At 40.0% G+C, this 18199-nt stretch overlaps 1 protein-coding gene across 4 annotated transcripts in view; it reads right to left on the bottom strand.

Annotated features, from left to right (window-relative positions):
• pias1b (protein inhibitor of activated STAT, 1b) overlaps positions 1 to 18199 on the bottom strand; it is a 126976-nt gene that overhangs the window by 93978 nt on the left and 14799 nt on the right. The gene's annotated exons all lie outside the window — the stretch shown is intronic.

Raw genomic sequence — 18199 nt, 5'->3', positions numbered from 1 at the left:
TCCAACATGTTAACAACCTGGAAGGCTCAGTGGGCAGCTGCCCCATGTCATATGTAAACAAGTCATACATACTTGTAGAGATTAAGCTTAACACGTTTGAAGTACAGTAGCTGTTGCATTGTTTCTTTGAAGCTTAGTGCTTGAGTGAAAGTGAGAAACATCACGAACAGTCTTTCCTTTCAATCTTATTTCAGGCTCTCATGAAATCTGCTTTAACAAGGCTAAAAAAAACTCAACCTTCTACTCTTAACAGACCTGTCAAAACAGATCCATATAAATGGTAATTTAATTAATTGAACTGCCGATTGTCATGGACTGAAATACAGGGAAAAACAGTCAAACTCAAATTCACGGAGGGCCAAAATTAAAAACTTGGACTAAGTCGTGGGCCAAACTAAATATTTATTGAAAATTTTCAACAACATCTGCATGTTTTCTCTTCTTTCAACATATGTAATGTTAAACTTTTTCTTATTAAAATAAATGTTTAATAATAGTTTCGGTTCAACTCTTTCCAGAAGAAGCATTAACAAATGAGAAATAAAATATAAAGTTTGCTGTAAAACCAGACTTCTTTTCATCTCCTCCACCTTCTGGAGCTTTTGCTTCTCGTTCAGATCCTTATACCTGTCCTGGTGTTTCATTTCATAGTGTCGTCGTATGTTATATTCTTTAACTACAGACACGCTGGCTCCACACACAAGACAAACAGGTTTGTCTTTTAAAATGATGAACATATAGTTTGCCTCCCACCTGTCTTGAAAGGTCCTGTTTTCTGTCTTTCGTTTGGCCATTTTTCGTAAGGGGCTTATTACATGTGAGTTAGGCGACAGATCGCAGATACTAATGAAAGTAAAGAGAGGAGGTGGGGGCGATTAGCGGGCTGACGCCAACGCATTTGCAAAGCATTCTGGGATTTGTAGTATTAGCTGTGCATGCGCTATACTGGCGCAGCGGCCAGCGGGCCAGCTCTAATACATATTTGATATGATTTTGCGGGCCAAATATAATTATATCACGGGGCAAATTTGGCCCGCGGGCCTGAGTTTGACATGTGTGCTCTACAGAGTGCAGCAGGCAATGTAAGAATAAAAAGTGCTACAATAAAACAACATTGCAGGGTTTATTGTCAGATAAGACAAAGTGCAGGGTATAATATCAAAGGGAAAAGTACAATTAAACAGTGTAAGCCCTCATCTTACTGATGGGAAAGAGGTCCATTCAAGAGTCTGAAATGAGAAGGAAAGAAACTGTTATTGGATCTGGAAATGCACATTTTGAAGCTTGCCTATCATAAAGTCCTTTGATTAAGGTTTGCTCAACAAAAGGTGCAGAATTTTAAACATTCTACAATTTAGAATTAGTTTTAAAACAGCTCAATTCAAACATTCTTTTGAACAATTGGATGTGATTGAAATTTCTTATTTTTAAGATGGTGATTTAGTTAGAAGATGCTGATACATGTCCACTAAGGGTCTCCAAAGTGGTCAATATCGACCCCTGGGGGGGTCAATGGGACTATACAGGTATCAAAAAACGGCAGGGGGTCCAAAGGCATTCAATTAATGCCAGGGGGGGGGTGAGGGGGACCGATTGAACTTTTGGGGGTCCCCGCTCCTGTCCAGGATCCCAAAGCAACTTCTTTAATGTGGATAGCACTGCACGTGATGGTGAGAATAGAGTCACCGATGCTGAAGACTTGGACCAGCTCAGTTTGGCATCTTGCATGGCAGTAACCTGCCCACATGTAGGACTCCTGTGTCTCCAACGAAATCCTTTTTGCCAATTTAAAATATTGGACAAATCAAGATGGTAAAGCAGATGTAATCATCATGGTGGACAACACAGTTGGCGTAGCGATTAGTGCAACATCTTTACAGCGCCAGTGATTGGTACCGGGGTTAGAATTCCACGCTTCTCTCTGTGTCTGCGTCAGTTTTCCCTGGGGCTCTGGTTTCCTCCCACTGTTCAAAACGTACCATGGTGTAGGTTAATTGGATATAAATTGGGTGGCACGGGCTCGTGGGTCGAAATAGCCTGTTATCGTGCTTTATGTCTAAATTTTAAGAAAAAGAATGTGTATAACCTGAGTTGAGACATCCAATCTGCAAGAAAATCAACTGCCAAGCTCACCATGAATCAATACAGCAGAAACTCTGGGAGAAGCAAATACTAAAGCAAAACTACAATCACAGAAGACAAAATATACATGGTAACAGTCAGAGCTGCACAGCATGGAATCAGGCCCTTCAGCCCAACCACTCCATGCCAACCAAGATGTCCATGTGAGCTAGTCCCACTTGACTGCAGTTGGCTCACATTCCTCTAACATTTCCTATTTTTGTACCTAGCTAAGTGTCTAAACCTGTACCCATTTTTATCATTTTTCTGACAGTTCATTCCATCTGTGTGAAAATATCAACTTCAAGGTCCAACACTTCACTTTTGAATCTGTGAGAATAATCTACTCATCCGGTACCCTCTATATTGGGGAGACTGGACACAGGCTGGGAGATCATTTTGTTAAGCACCTTCAACCTATCCACCGTAACAGCAAGGACTTCCCAGTGGCCAGCTATTTTAAATCCACACACCACTGGCATGTCTGTCCATGGTCTCATAGTGCCAAACCAAGGCCACCAACAAATTGGAGGAACAACACATTGTATTCCAATTTGGCTGTCTCCAACCAGACACCATTAATACAGATCTCCAATTTTCATCAACTTCCTCCCCGTGTCTCCTTTCCTATCCTACTGTCACTTTTCCTCACCCCTTCCATCAGAGAGCTACCCTCAGCCCTCTGCCCTCTCCCCCAACACCTCAGCTTTTCTCTTCTACCCTTCCACCTGTATCTATAACTTTTAACCTGTTAGCCTGTGCTCCTCCCCCTTCCTCTCCTCTCCTCTGCCCTTCCCTACCTTTTTCTTGTTCCTGACAAAAAGCTAGGCCTGAAACATTGGTTACCTTTTATTTCTTCTGGCTGCTTTGTGGTCTACTGAGTTTCTCTAGCAGTTTTGTGTATTGTTAGTAACTCAAATATAGTTTGTGAAACTGCAAGAATTTTTACCATTGTACATTCCTAAAATTATTGTTTTAGGTTGATTCAATAATTTTCCTCACAAACTGAAATTTTGCTTTCTGTAGTTCATAATTCCAGTAATTATGCCCAGAAAGAAAAGACTAGAAACACAGTCAACATGAGAGATAAACATTTCAGACCAATGACTTCGAGGGCTCCAAAGAGCACACTCAATTTTCTCCAGATTGTTTCCAAATTACTTCCATTAGATAATGAATACAGTTGTGAGAAAAACGGACATATAATTTGATTTAAACACCCAAAAACAAAACAATTGTACTGCAATTACTCCTGAGCTGGCACTGTAAAGCATAGGTTATTAAGCTGTCTAAAGGTTTTCCATCGAAAATTTTAACTAAATTGAAGTATTGCAATTCATCTTCTAATTAGCATTAAAATAATATAGATAAACAAACACAAATGAGAGAAAGGACTTCAAATGGTCCACAGGGAGTTGGGATGATGTAGAATGGGAATTTTCCACACTGATGTGCTCTGACTCGAGCTTCCTGGGAATGTTAATATGAAGTGAGCCGTTAATTTACTTCACTTGACAGAAATAATAGTTTCAGAGAATATATTTACAGAGAACAGAAAGACAGGTTTCGAAGGAAAACAATGTCTTAAGTTAACCTCACACGTTAAGTGCTGGTTTAAAGGCTCCAACCCCTCAGCTTCTTGCATCCCCCTCTGCAACTGAATCCTTGACTTCCTCATCTGAAGACCTCAGTCAGTACAAATCGGAAACATCTCTTCTTCAATGACAATCAACATATGCACACCTCAAGGATGCAGGCATAGCCCACTACTCTACTCAATCCACACCCATGACTATGGCGAGGCACAATTCAAATTTGCAAGGTCATTGGCAAAATCACAGACAACAATGAGGAAGCATAAAGGAGAGAGCAAAAGGAAGGAGATGATTGGGAGGGGGGGGAGGACACACTTGGGGTTAAGGGAATTTTAGATGTGGGAAGGGTTGAAATATTTTATGTTTTAGAAGTGTTGTCATACAGTGCGTTCAAAAAAAGAAAACTGAGAAATGGAAAAGGGGAAAGGTGGTGGTGAGGAAGTGGAAATGAGAGGTAAACAAAGTATGAAATGGTCATGTTGAACTATATGACTATAAATATTAATGGAATACATAAACAAATCAAAAGGAAGAGGCTGTTAAATCTACTGAAGAAAGAAAAAATTGATATAGCATTTGTGCAGGAAATGCATCTAACTGAAGAGGAACACAATAAATTAAGGAGAGATTGGGTAGGGCACGTAACGGCAGCATCATATATATAATTCAAAAGCCAGAGGAGTAGCTATATTAATCAATAAAAATGTACCAATCAAAATAGAGGAGGAAATAATAGATCCAGCAGGGAGGTATGTAATGATAAAGTGTCAGATATATTCAGAATTTTGGAATTTGTTCAATATATATGCACCTAATGAATAGGATCAAAAGTTTATGCAAGATATCTTTTTGAAGATTGTAGGTACGCAGGGGAATATATTGATAGAAGGGGACTTTAACCTTAATTTGGATTCAAAGATGGATAAAACTGGACAAAAGACTAGCAGAAAGAACAAAGTAGCCAAATTTATGGTTAAATCAATGCAGGAAATGCAACCTTTGGATATATGGAGGAGAAGGAATATTCATATTATTCGAGTAGACATAAAACATACTCAAGGATAGACCTGTTTCTGTTGTCAGCCCATATCCAAGGGAGAGTTAGGAAAATGGAATATAAAGCTTGATTGTTATTGGATCACTCACCCCTGTTATTAGCAATAGAGCTGGAGGACATCCCACCAAGAACGCATAGATCGAGATTAAATTCCATGCTACTTAAAATACAGGATTTTAGAGAATTCATTGAGCGCCAAATTAAAATGTACTTTGAAATAAATACGGAATCAGTGAAAGATAAATTTATATTAAAGGATGCAATGAAAGCATTCATCAGAGGGCAGATAATAAGTTATGTAACTATGATGTACTACAATTGGGAAATAGAACAGCTGGAAAGGGAAATAGTAAGTACAGAAAAACAAACTAGCAATAAGGGAAGATACAACAATGGCGGACAAAAAAATAAAATATGAAACACTACAAATGTATAAGGTGGAGAAGAACATAATGAAGACAAATCAGAAGTATTATGAGCTAGGAGAAAAAGCACAAAATACTAGCTTGGCAGCTTAAAACAGAACAAGCTAAAAGAATGGTATTGGCATCAAGGAAAAAGGACAAACAAATTATATATAACCCAACAGGGACCAATGAAAACTTCAAGGAATTCTACGAGCAATTATACCGAACGGACAACGAAGGAAAAGACAAAATAGACGAGTTTCTAGCTAAAATTGAACTACCAAAAGTGCAAGAAGAGGAGCAAAACAAATTGATAAAACCATTTGAAATAGAGAAATACAGGATATATTAAAAAAGCTACCGAACAATAAAATGCTTGGAGAGGATGGACTCCCAATAGAATTCTATACATTTAAAGACATTAATTCCTCTTCTCCCAGAAGTAATGAACCAGATTGAAGAAACACAAAACATGCCAGATTCATGTAAAACAGCAATAATTACAGTAATACCAAAGACGGGGAAAGATCCACTAACACCAGCATCGTATAGACCAATATCTCTACTTAACTCAGATGATAAGATAATAGGAAAACTATTAGCGAACAGATTGACCTACTGTGTACCAAGAATAGTAAAACTAGATCAAACTGGATTTATTAAGAAAAGATGAACAACGGACAATATCTGTAAGTTCATTAACTTAATCCATGAAGTACAAGGAAATAAGTGATGGTTGCTTTAGACGCAGAGAAAGCTTTTGACAGGGTAGACAGGAAAAGACTACAGACAGCTGTGAACTTAGCCAGTGCTATTGTGTGCATCAGTCTTCACTCCAGCAAGGAATAGAGCAACAGCATCTTTATGACTACTCTAAGGGCTCAAATGCATAAAGCAAAAACAATTTGCTTAACTACTGATTTTCTTAGCCTTTATCAAATCCTATAAATATAATTTGATGAAGGAGATAATTACTTCACAGCTTTCACAGTAATGCAGACGTATGCAGGACATAAATCAATGAATAAAGTGGGAGAATCATAGAATTGTGGTACACGTCATTCCGCTTATCCAATCTATGCCAGACCTTCTAGAACAATTCCAATCACATTCCTTCATTGCCCTGTAAATTATTCTCTTTTCTGCCGAATTTGATTTTGAAAGTCCTAATTGATTGCATTTCCCCCATTCTTCTGACACTGAGTTTCAACTCATTAATGTTCTTTACTTTCCTTGGAGTCTGAGATTTGGCATGTGTTGAATACTTCATCAAACTGTTACAGGTACACAGTGGAAAGTATAGCAATTGCTTGCATCACAGCCTGGCTTGGGAATTTGACTGCTCAGGAACACAGAAAGCTACTGAAGATCATAAACATAATCAGGTTAATCACAGGCTCCAACCCATGAAAGGCAGTGTCTTATCTACGTGAGATGTTGATTCAAGAAAGGAACAACATCATCATGGGTCCCCATATGCTCCTATCCTTTAGAGAAATCCCTCATACATTGAGCCATTCTTAAATTTTCTCACGCTATGACGCTCAAATCCTTTCAAAAGTTCGCTGACTGGATTATCCGTCGCTGACTGGATTATCCGTCGCTGACTGGATTATCCGTCGCTGACTGGATTATCCGTCGCTGACTGGATTATCCGTCGCTGACTGGATTATCCGTCGCTGACTGGATTATCCGTCGCTGACTGGATTATCCGTCGCTGACTGGATTATCCGTCGCTGACTGGATTATCCGTCGCTGACTGGATTATCCGTCGCTGACTGGATTATCCGTCGCTGACTGGATTATCCGTCGCTGACTGGATTATCCGTCGCTGACTGGATTATCCGTCGCTGACTGGATTATCCGTCGCTGACTGGATTATCCGTCGCTGACTGGATTATCCGTCGCTGACTGGATTATCCGTCGCTGACTGGATTATCCGTCGCTGACTGGATTATCCGTCGCTGACTGGATTATCCGTCGCTGACTGGATTATCCGTCGCTGACTGGATTATCCGTCGCTGACTGGATTATCCGTCGCTGACTGGATTATCCGTCGCTGACTGGATTATCCGTCGCTGACTGGATTATCCGTCGCTGACTGGATTATCCGTCGCTGACTGGATTATCCGTCGCTGACTGGATTATCCGTCGCTGACTGGATTATCCGTCGCTGACTGGATTATCCGTCGCTGACTGGATTATCCGTCGCTGACTGGATTATCCGTCGCTGACTGGATTATCCGTCGCTGACTGGATTATCCGTCGCTGACTGGATTATCCGTCGCTGACTGGATTATCCGTCGCTGACTGGATTATCCGTCGCTGACTGGATTATCCGTCGCTGACTGGATTATCCGTCGCTGACTGGATTATCCGTCGCTGACTGGATTATCCGTCGCTGACTGGATTATCCGTCGCTGACTGGATTATCCGTCGCTGACTGGATTATCCGTCGCTGACTGGATTATCCGTCGCTGACTGGATTATCCGTCGCTGACTGGATTATCCGTCGCTGACTGGATTATCCGTCGCTGACTGGATTATCCGTCGCTGACTGGATTATCCGTCGCTGACTGGATTATCCGTCGCTGACTGGATTATCCGTCGCTGACTGGATTATCCGTCGCTGACTGGATTATCCGTCGCTGACTGGATTATCCGTCGCTGACTGGATTATCCGTCGCTGACTGGATTATCCGTCGCTGACTGGATTATCCGTCGCTGACTGGATTATCCGTCGCTGACTGGATTATCCGTCGCTGACTGGATTATCCGTCGCTGACTGGATTATCCGTCGCTGACTGGATTATCCGTCGCTGACTGGATTATCCGTCGCTGACTGGATTATCCGTCGCTGACTGGATTATCCGTCGCTGACTGGATTATCCGTCGCTGACTGGATTATCCGTCGCTGACTGGATTATCCGTCGCTGACTGGATTATCCGTCGCTGACTGGATTATCCGTCGCTGACTGGATTATCCGTCGCTGACTGGATTATCCGTCGCTGACTGGATTATCCGTCGCTGACTGGATTATCCGTCGCTGACTGGATTATCCGTCGCTGACTGGATTATCCGTCGCTGACTGGATTATCCGTCGCTGACTGGATTATCCGTCGCTGACTGGATTATCCGTCGCTGACTGGATTATCCGTCGCTGACTGGATTATCCGTCGCTGACTGGATTATCCGTCGCTGACTGGATTATCCGTCGCTGACTGGATTATCCGTCGCTGACTGGATTATCCGTCGCTGACTGGATTATCCGTCGCTGACTGGATTATCCGTCGCTGACTGGATTATCCGTCGCTGACTGGATTATCCGTCGCTGACTGGATTATCCGTCGCTGACTGGATTATCCGTCGCTGACTGGATTATCCGTCGCTGACTGGATTATCCGTCGCTGACTGGATTATCCGTCGCTGACTGGATTATCCGTCGCTGACTGGATTATCCGTCGCTGACTGGATTATCCGTCGCTGACTGGATTATCCGTCGCTGACTGGATTATCCGTCGCTGACTGGATTATCCGTCGCTGACTGGATTATCCGTCGCTGACTGAATCCGTTGATGTCTTTACGCGTTTTTGTACCAATACAGACCTCAGATGCCCAAATATATAACTATAGGAGCAGAAAATATGCTGTTCAGCCCATCGAATCTGCCCTGCCATTTTAATCGTGAGCTGATCCTTTCTTCCACTCAGTGCCACTGCCCAGACTCCTCCCCATAACCTTTGATGCTCGAGCTAATCAAGAACCTGTCAATCTCTATCTAAAATACACCCAATGACCTGGCCTCTATAATAGCCTGTGGCAATAAATTCCACATATTGGCTAAAGAAATTCCACCACATCTCTTGACACCCTTCAATCCTGAAGTTGTGCCTTTTGTCCTAGACTCACCCACCAGGGGAAACAACCTTTCTACAGCTGCCCATGCCTTTCAACATTCTAAATGCTTCAATGAGATCCCCCCTCATTATCCTAAATTCCAACCAGTCTTCACTCAAAAGAAAAGCCCTAGCTCTGTTAACCTTGCTTCTTATGAAAGGTTCTCCGATCCTGGCAACATCACGGTAAATATACTCTGCACCCTCTCCAAAGCTTTCACATCCTTCCTGTAATTAGGTGACGAGAGCAGGGCAGACTCAATGGGCTGACTCGCACATTTCTGCTCATATGGACTTATTGGGACCTACAATATTAGGAGTGGCATTGACAGGTTGGACAGCCAGCAACTTTTTCCTGGGGCAACAGTAGCAAATACCAGAGGACATCTGTCTAAGTAAGGTGATTCGGGGAGATGTTAGGGGCATTTTTTTTTTTAATGGAATTGTGGGTGCCTAGAATGCATTGCTGGTGTGGTAGTGGAGGCTGGTACACAAGGGACATTTAAAAAAACTCAGACAGGAACATGGATGCAAAAAAAAAAAAGGGTTATTGATGTGAGGTAGGGAAGGTTTAGATTGTTGTATAGGTTTCTATGGGTTGGCACAACGTAGTGAGCCGAAGGGCTTGAACTGCATTGTAACGTTCTATGCTCTACTCAACAAGTCAAGCCACTTCTAAAGATTTATGCACACAATCATCCAAATCCCATTGTTGCCGCATATCATTTTGTACTGTGCCATTTGGTTTACCACATGGCTTCTCTTTACTCACTGTCAAAATAGATCACAATCACATTTCTTGGTGTTAATTTACAGTTGCCACTCAACAAAAAGGATAAAGTTAAAGCTCGTAATAGTCACTGTTTTATTAATTTTTGCTCATAATCTACTTGTATAATTCACAGTTTTAGGTACTATTTTACTGGTTGGCATGATACCAAACAAATTTTGTGACATGTTCAGGACTATAAATTCTGATTGTAATGAACATTCAAGTTCAAATTGTTACCACACTCAAAGCAAATTCAATACACAAAAGAGCTGGAAAATTTCAGCAGGTCACACAGCATCTATAGGAGTACCCTGGGCGCTTGCCAACCTGATATTAACATCGACCTCCAATTTTCATGAAACCCCCTCCCCTGAATCTCTCTCTCACTATCCCTGTCTCCTTTCCTCCAGCTGCCACTCTCCCTCCTTCTCCTCTTCATCACTTCTCAGCTATCTTCTCTTCTACTCTCCTTTCCTTTTTAAATATTTTTATTGAATCTAACATAAACTGACATGCAAAATTTTAAGGAAAACACACAAGTCATCTCATATACACACAGTACAAAAAAAATTGATGGAACTACATTAGACAGTTCCTTGATCCACATGAGAAACAAGTGATTGAATTACTAACAATAACCATGTTGAAACCCATATTTGCCAAATAAAACTTGATAAAGAAAAAAGAAAACCAACAAAAAAAAACTTGAAAACTAAATCTAATCTACCCGCTCCCTATAATCATGGTAACCTTTGTAAAAGGGAAATTGTGGATCAGATAGCGACCTCCAGACATCGGACCCAATCATGAGAGAATTCTATAAATGAGCCCCACATCTTTACAAATTGAACGTTTCTATCTTTAATGTTGTATATAATTTTCTCCAACCTTAAATAGGACATGACATCATAAATCCATGTGTATGGATAGGTGAAGAGCCATCTTTTCATTTCAATAAAATTGCTAGTTTGGCTATCAGCATGGTAAAGGCTAAAACTTTCTCCTGAGATGCAGGCAGAGGGATATCTGGCTCACATGAAAAACCAAACAAAGCAATTAATAGTCATGGTTCTATTTTGATCTTAAAAATTGTTTATTAAGTTTGGAAAATGTCTTTTCTAAAATCTCTCTAAATTTAGGCACTCCCAAAACACATAGATCAGTGAAGCTTCAAAAATGTTACACTTCTCACAGTGGATCAATATCTGCATAAAGTTTGGACATATGAGTTCTATGACCCAACTTAAATTGTAATAAGCAATGCCTTGCACAAAATGAAGCATCACTAATCAAGCTGAGAGTACAGTACCAATCTTCATCTGAAAATGTTATGTTCAGATCTTATTCCCAATCATTCTTAATCCCAGCCATTGAGGATGATCTTAAATCCAATAATCATAAATATGATATTAATCCACTATGAAAAAACAATAAAAGTATTTGAAATTAAAGGAAAATCAGAAAGCTTGGACTGAACAAAATGTCTAACTTGTAAATATCTAAAAAAAATTCTGTTAGAAAGATTAAATTCGCCTGAAAGTTGTTCATAAGAGGCAGTTATCTCAAATAACAAGATCCTTATAACTTTGGATACCTAATCTATACCATTCCTTAAAACCTACTTCCAGCTGAGATTATTAAAAAATTATTATAGGACTATTATAGAGAAAAATTATTAAACCCAAAGAATTTTCTAAATTCAGCCCATCTTCTCAATCTATTTCTCATTAATGGTTGTGTCAATTTAGAAAAGGAAAATGGTTAAAAAAAATCTAAAATTCCCAACATAGGTTTTTTTTTTGAAAACTTCAGTTCCATTTCTACCCAAGAGGGATGATTCACTAACTTATCCAAATGTAATAATAAAAGTAAATTACACATATTAATTGCCCAATAATAAAATCTAAAATCTAGAAGTGAAAATCTTCCTTTCATTTTAGTCTTTTGAAGATGGGCTTTATTTATACGTGGTTGTTTTCCCTGACATATGCAAGTAGAAATAACTGAATCTAATGAACTTTAAAAAAATGTAGGAATTAAAAATTGGTAAAGCATGAAAAAAATACAGAAATTCAGGCAAAATGTTTATTTTAATTGAATTAATAGATCAGATGACCATCCCATAATAATAGTTTAATCATATTGAGTAATACCAAAAAATCTTTCACTAAATTTTTATAAATTTTCATAAATGTTAATTCCTAAACATTGGAACTATTTTAAACTTGAAATTAGAATAGGTTGCAAAAGATCCTTTTAAGGATAAAAATTCACTCTTATGTAAAGTTACAACCCCAAAACTGGCAAAATTGGGCAAACAAAGTTAATATATTTGGTATAGAAACCTCAGGATTTGAAATAAAAAGCAGTAAATATCATCTGTATAAATAGATACTTTATGTTCAATTCCACATCTAGTTATACGTTTGAATTCTTTACATTGTCAGAGAGCAACAGCAAAAGGTTCAAGTACTATATCAAAAACCCAAAGGTCTTAATAGGCAACCTTGCCACGTTCCCCTATTAAGCCTAAAAATTTTGATTGTTGTAAATTAGAACAAATTGAAGCTATAGGGCATGAATATAATAATTTAATTCATTTAATGAAGTCTGGACCAAAATTAAATTTTCTCAGATAGAAAATAGATACTCCCATTTCACCCGATCAAACAGTTTCTCAGCATCTAATGAGAGAACACATTCTGTGACTGGGGTAAAAGGCAATATAAAATATTCAATAATCGATGTATTAATGTATGATTTTTTTTTTAAATAAAACCAGTTTATTCAGAGTTGATAACTATTAGTAGAATATTTTCTAATCTATGTGCTAAAACCTTAGATAGAATCTTCATATCAATATTAAGAAATGAGAGAGGTCTATAAGATGTACATCTGTTTTTCTATTTCCCTTTTTTAGGTAAGGGAAATACAAGTTCATTAAATGACAAGCTTCTGATCTTTAAATGAGTCAGCCAATATCAATCTTAAGTGGGATACAGCTATTTGGAGAAAGATTTATAAAGTTTAACAGGAAAGCCATCTGGTCCTGGAGATTTACTAGACTACGGTGAGGAAATAGGTTTTTCCAGACTTGTACGTCTGTCTTGAGAAAGCACAGGTAAATTCAATCTAGGAATTCCGATACTGAAGCATAATCATTATTAAATTTAGAGGTATAAAGGTTAGAGTAAAATTCTCTAAAAGTCTCATTTATTTTGAAATAATCTGTTGTAAATTTTACCATCTCTCATTCAAATCTTGTTTGTTTTTTAGCAGAAATTCTTTTTAATTGACCAGCTAGCAACTTGCTAGATTTTACCCCATGAATATAAAAAGACTTCTACTTTTTAACAATCGCTGTTCAATGAGATGGGTAGAAAGAATATCCAATTTAGTTTTAAGTTCTAATGTTCTCTTGTATAATTCCCGACTTTTGTTTTGAGTAAATTGTAAATCAATTTGTTTCATCCAATTGATTAGATCTAACCTTTCCTTGTTAGTCCTCTTCTTAATATTAGCAGTGTAAGAAATAGAATTTATTTTTAATGCAATTTATAACGATATTTGCACCTGCAATCCTGCTGCAAAATGAATTTTGAGACATTTACAACAAATTCTGATTATTCACAAAGCAACATCTACACTGGCAAGGTGCCAGAGGTTGCCTGCCGCTGGTGGAATAGTTACAGACCACCAGCTTTAGAAGGGAAGAGAAGGCAGAAAAATAGAACTGACTTTACTTTTAATGGAAGTTCTGATGAACTTTAACTTGATAAAAGTTCGCATGTCAAACACTTTCATATTCTAAAAACAAGCGGATCCAATATCAATTTCATGCCTATTAAGAAAATACAAAACTTGGTTAAATTGAAAAGTGACAATTAATTTTAAAAATACATGAAAGCTCCCAGTATCCTTTATCTACGGGGATTGGTAGATGCTGGATATGCAAATTTTTCGGTTGCTTGAGACTCACTCTTGCAATCCCTAACTAATGCACCAGCACGAAGAATAGTTTGAAAGCCAAAAGCTGTGCAAAATGTAAAGAAATTTAGGAAAAAAAACAGTATTGTTGTCTTTGATTATGTAATTGGGTAAATCCTGAAATTACAAAATTTAAATTTGAATCCTGGTTACTGGCACTGCAACAACACTGCGCTAACCAATACACAAACTATGCCGCCATTTTAATCAACTCCTTCCCCCACCTCCCAACTGAGTTTACAGATAAGGTCTTAGAAATTTTAAATTTTAAAATTTAGACACAGAGAACGGAAACAGGCCATTTCACCCCACGAGTATGTTCTTTTCTTTCTTTGGCTTGGCTTCGCGGACGAAGATTTATGGAGGGGGTAAAAAGTCCACGTCAGCTGCAGGCTCGTTTGTGGCTGACAAGTCCGATGCGGGACAGGCAGACAAGGTTGCAGCGGTTGCAGGGGAAAATTGGTGGGTTGGGGTTGGGTGTTGGGTTTTTCCTCCTTTGCCTTTTGTCAGTGAGGTGGGCTCTGCGGTCTTCTTCAAAGGAGGTTGCTGCCCGCCAAACTGTGAGGCGCCAAGATGCACGGTTTGAGGCGTTTTCAGCCCACTGGCGGTGGTCAATGTGGCAGGCACCAAGAGATTTCTTTAGGCAGTCCTTGTACCTTTTCTTTGGTGCACCTCTGTCACGGTGGCCAGTGGAGAGCTCGCCATATAACACGATCTTGGGAAGGCGATGGTCCTCCATTCTGGAGACGTGACCCATCCAGCGCAGCTGGATCTTCAGCAGCGTGGACTCGATGCTGTCGACCTCTGCCATCTCGAGTACTTCGACGTTAGGGATGAAAGCGCTCCAATGGATGTTGAGGATGGAGCGGAGACAACGCTGGTGGAAGCGTTCTAGGAGCCGTAGGTGGTGCCGGTAGAGGACCCATGATTCGGAGCCGAACAGGAGTGTGGGTATGACAACGGCTCTGTATACGCTTATCTTTGTGAGGTTTTTCAGTTGGTTGTTTTTCCAGACTCTTTTGTGTAGTCTTCCAAAGGCGCTATTTGCCTTGGCGAGTCTGTTGTCTATCTCATTGTCGATCCTTGCATCTGATGAAATGGTGCAGCCGAGATAGGTAAACTGGTTGACCGTTTTGAGTTTTGTGTGCCCGATGGAGATGTGGGGGGGCTGGTAGTCATGGTGGGGAGCTGGCTGATGGAGGACCTCAGTTTTCTTCAGGCTGTGGTATGTGCCACCCAATTTACTCCCAATTAACCTACACCCCCAGTACGTTTCAAATGGTGTTAGGAAACCAGACCCCCAGGGAAAACCCATGCAGACACGGGGAGAGCGTACCAACTCCTGACAGACAGCGCAGGATTTGAACCTTGATAATATACTAATAAAAACTCTTTCAAGGCAGGGATAGGGAGACACTTTGGGAGAGATTCCCCCAGCGGCGTCAGCCAGCTCTTCAGCTTTGGCGGTGACATTTTATTAAAATACAGCTTTATTGAATCTTTATTCAAACAGCTCCTGCACTTGGGGCACAACCAGGGTGCTCTGCACGCTTAATGTTTGCTCCCATCTTCACCAAGGGGTTGTGTGTTGCTTCAGAGAACATTTACTCTAATAATTTTAAACTTTTATTTAACTTTTTTTATTCTTATCCGTTTTAATATTCATTTATTCCTCTGGGTTTTTTTTTGGCCGGTTGCTTGAATTCCAGATAATGGGGATTTTACAGTACAAGGAGTCCCTGGTTTACAAATATCCGACTTACAGACAACTCATACTTACGAACCCATTGTGCCCCCAATTTGCACATGCACATCATGTTACCTCACAAATGCCCCTTCCAGTATGCAAGACAGTGGAGGGGCAAGAGTAAGTGTCAACTTTTAATCACGATCTTCTTTTCTTATTTTATCTAAACTGTTTTAAGAACTATTTCTTTAATTTTTTTTGCAGTACTAAGATAAACATTTGGCTAACACTAAATAAGAATCGTATGTACCTGTTCCCACTTATCTAAAATTTGACTTAACACGAGGACTCCCTGTATTTAATAACAGAAACAATATTACACCTTAGCACCAGTAGCAACTTAAGAATGCTCTCTGGTCTTTTATAGGCAAAATATTTTTAATAAACTGGATTAGATGGAAAGGTTAAAAAGATTTTCTAACTTTGTTGACATCATGGAAAACGTTGCTAAATAAACATGCTGCAAAAGAAATTAATTATTCAAAATGGAACATGAATTTCACCTCTCGTAATCGTAAGCAGTATGTGGTATTTAAAGCGTTCAGTGTAGAAAACCAGAAGGAAGGCCATCATTGAAAAAAAAGTCCCATTACTGCAAGAGACCAAGTACAGCAACAAACTGAAATGCTTGATGTATGGCCATGTCACCTTTCAAGTGGCTACAGGTTGTTTGTTCATTTTTTTTTTAAACTTTTGAGAGGACAGAGATAAAACACAGGATTACTAGCAACATTTCAAAAGTAACCTAGAACTTACATCTAAAATTATAATTACTAACTACATGGCATTGAAAGTTAATGCTATGTACAGTCAACTTGTTATAATGTATGTTTCACATTCAGGACTCTAGAAAATTAAAGCCATGGATGTTTTGTAACACTGTTTTGGGCCCCATGCTTCTAGACCAATGGATTTCAAACTGTTTCTTTCCACTCACTACTACTTTAGTAATCCTTATGCCATAGGTGCTCAGTGATTAGTAAGGGATTACTTGTAAGTGAGTGGGAAGAAACAGTTTGAAATCCACTGCTCTAGTCCCAAATGTTACTAAAATATTTTGCTTGAGAAAAATTGTCATGGGCCCACTTCCTTTGGAGTTATGAAACTATGCACATAGGTATGATTAAAACAGTGGTTTTCAAATTTTTTCTTTCCACTCACATACCACCTTAAATAATTCCTTACTAACATAGAGCACCTATGGGATAGGGATAACTTAAAGTGGTATGTGAGTGGAAAGTTTGAAAACCACTGTTCTAGCCAGACACATGAGTATACAGGTATTAAATTGTTATGATCAAGCAGCGGAGTTTTAGCTTTGCTTTGATGTCATGTTTGTTGGGCAAAAGACCCTGTATGATACTGTCATATCATACATAGTGCTATCATTAATCGCAACCACAACTTCTCTAGTCAGACAAAAAACTTAACTCAGAAGCATCAACCATATCAGTGGATAATCTTCCACAGAATCAAGATAGCTAAAAAGTGCTCATTTAAAGCTAGTATACTTTCAGTCTACAATACATGAAAGCAATTTGTCCAAACAGGCTAGATCTAAACAAGGAAGATTCAGTCAGAAATAAATAACTGCTCATCTACTACACAAAGTGATCACACATTTGATATCACTTAGCGAACATTTCACGGACTCAATTTGCAAGATAGTGAAAGCACCTAATTACATGCAGTACTGATATCAATAACTTCAAAGTCTTAAGAGGCAATATATATGGTTCTTCACATAGATCTACATAACAGGCAATGGAAAAACTACTGAATTTGTTGCATTTACAGTAAACAAAAAAAATCAGACTGCTTAAGCCAGAAGCATGAACATTGTCTGTCATATTTAGACTGTACCCTTCAAAATAGGAACCTGTGGCAGTACGCCATTAGGTAGGCGAACCGGCCCCACTTGCCACGCACGTTGCGGGGCAGATGGCCAAAATGGCACCGTCAGGGGTTTCGTCCCACCTCAGCACTGGGCTTAGAAGCATGTGGACATCGTCGGACCCTTGCCTGTTTCCCATGGTAACCGTTACCTTTTCACAGTGGTAGACAGCACTACTTGTTGGCCCGAGGCAATCCTGATGCTAGATGCCTCCACGGACTCCTGCTCCCAAGCGCTTTTGAACGGTTGGGTTGCCCGGTTTGGCGTCCCGAACCACCTCACCAGTGATCGGGGTGCCCAGTTCACCTCTGCGCTCTGGGCACAGCTCGCCAACAGGCTGGGGATCAAGCAACATCACACCACAGCCTAACATCCACAGGCCAATGGGCTAGTCGAGTGATTGCACCGCCACCTTAAGTCGGGACATGGCCTGCCTCACTGGCCCCGACTGGGTGGACGAGCTGCCTCGGGTGCTGCTGGGCATCCGCCGACACCCAAAGACCACCTACAGGCGTCATCAGCCAAGTTGGTCTACGGTGCACCACTAGCCCTACCCAGAGAGTTCGTCAACATATCTCACAACCCCCAGCAGTCACCGCACGATCTACTTCCCCGCCTCTGGGCCCAGATGGACTCCTTCACACCCCCACCGACACCCAGACACGGCACACGGGCCTCTTACATCCCCAGCGAGCTGTACTCCGCAGAGTACATTTTTATC

The sequence above is a fragment of the Narcine bancroftii genome, chromosome 14, assembly GCF_036971445.1.
Source record: "Narcine bancroftii isolate sNarBan1 chromosome 14, sNarBan1.hap1, whole genome shotgun sequence".
Taxonomy (NCBI): domain Eukaryota; kingdom Metazoa; phylum Chordata; class Chondrichthyes; order Torpediniformes; family Narcinidae; genus Narcine; species Narcine bancroftii.
The sequence above is the reverse complement of the archived record's forward strand: the minus strand, read 5'-3'. Positions and strand labels throughout refer to the sequence as shown.